The sequence below is a fragment of the Phyllopteryx taeniolatus genome, unplaced genomic scaffold (genome assembly GCF_024500385.1).
Source record: "Phyllopteryx taeniolatus isolate TA_2022b unplaced genomic scaffold, UOR_Ptae_1.2 contig_70, whole genome shotgun sequence".
Classification (NCBI taxonomy): domain Eukaryota; kingdom Metazoa; phylum Chordata; class Actinopteri; order Syngnathiformes; family Syngnathidae; genus Phyllopteryx; species Phyllopteryx taeniolatus.
The window spans coordinates 77,075-79,026 of record NW_026903668.1 but is presented as its reverse complement, the minus strand read 5'-3'; positions in this window follow the sequence as shown (position 1 = coordinate 79,026).

Genomic DNA, 1,952 nt, shown 5'->3' with positions numbered 1-1,952 from the left:
CCTTTCGGCTTGTCCCGTTAGGGGTCGCCACAGCGCGTCATCCTTTTCCATGAGAGCCTATCTCCTGCATCCTCCTCTCGAACACCAACTGCCATCATGTCTTCCCTCACGACATCCATCAACCTTCTCTTTGGTCTTCCTCTAGCTCTCTTGCCTGGCAGCTCCATCATCATCATCCTTCTACCAATATACTCACTCTCTCTCCTCTGGACGTGTCCAAACCATTGAAGTCTGCTCTCTCTAACTTTGTCTCCAAAACATCGAACCTTGGCTGTCCCTCTGATGAGCTCATTTCTAATTTTATCCAACCTGGTCACTCCGAGAGCGAACCTCAACATCTTCATTTCCGCCACCTCCAGCTCTGCTTCCTGTTTTCTCTTCAGTGCCACTGTCTCTAATCCATACATCATGGCTGGCCTCACCACTGTTTTATAAACTTTGCCCTTCATCCTAGCAGAGACTCTTCTGTCACATAACACACCTGACACCTTCCTCCACCCGTTCCAACCTGCTTGGACCCGTTTCTTCACTTCCTGACCACACTCACCATTGCTCTGGACGGTTGACCCCAAGTATTTAAAGTCCTCCACCCTTGCTATCTCTTCTCCCTGTAGCCTCATTCTTCCCCCACCACCCCTCTCATTCATGCACACATATTCTGTTTTACTTCGGCTAATCTTCATTCCTCTTCTTTCCAGTGCATGCCTCCATCTTTCTAACTGTTCCTCCAGCTGCTCCCTGCTTTCACTGCAGATCACAATGTCATCTGCAAACATCATGGTCCACGGGGATTCCAGTCTAACCTCATCTGTCAGCCTATCCATCACCACTGCAAAAAGGAAGGGGCTCAGGGCTGATCCCTGGTGCAGTCCCACGTCCACCTTAAATTCTTCTGTCACACCGACAGCACACCTCACCGCTGTTCTGCTGCCCTCGTACATGTCCTGTATTATTCTAACATACTTCTCTGCCACTCCAGACTTCCGCATGCAGTACCACAGTTCCTCTCTGGGTACTCTGTCATAGGCTTTCTCTAGATCTACAAAGACACAATGTAGCTCCTTCTGACCTTCTCTGTACTTTTCCATCAACATCCTCAAGGCAAATAATGCATCTGTGGTACTCTTTCTAGGCATGAAACCATACTGTTGCTCGCAAATACTCACTTCTGTCCTGAGTCTAGCCTCCACTACTCTTTCCCATAACTTCATTGTGTGGCTCATCAACTTTATTCCTCTATAGTTGCCACAGCTCTGCACATCACCTTTGTTCTTAAAAATGGGCACCAGTACACTTTTCCTCCATTCCTCAGGCATCTTCTCACGCACTAGAATTCTATTGAACAAGCTGGTCAAAAACTCCACAGCCACCTCTCCTAGATGCTTCCATACCTCCACAGGAATGTCATCAGGACCAACTGCCTTTCCATTTTTCATTCTCTTTAATGCCTTTCTAACTTCCCCCTTACTAATCATTGCCACTTCCTGGTCCACCACACTTGCCTCTTCTACTCTCCCTTCTCTATCATTTTCCTCATTCATCAACTCCTCGAAGTATTCTTTCCATCTACCTAGCACACTGCTGGCACCAGTCAACATATTTCCATCTCTATCCTTAATCACCCTAACCTGCTGCACATCCTTCCCATCTCTATCCCTCTGTCTGGCCAGCCTGTATAGATCCTTTTCTCCTTCTTTAGTGTCCAACCTGCCATACATGTCATCATATGCCTCTTGTTTTGCCTTTGCCACCTCTACCTTTGCCCTGTGTCGCATCTCAATGTATTCCTTTCGCCTCTCCTCGGTCCTCTCAGTGTCCCACTTCTTCTTAGCTAACCGTTTTCCTTGTATGATTTCCTGTACTGTGAGGTTCCACCACCAAGTCTCCTTCTCTCCTTTCCTGCCAGATGATACACCAAGTACTCTCCTGCCTGCTTCTCTGATCACCTTGGC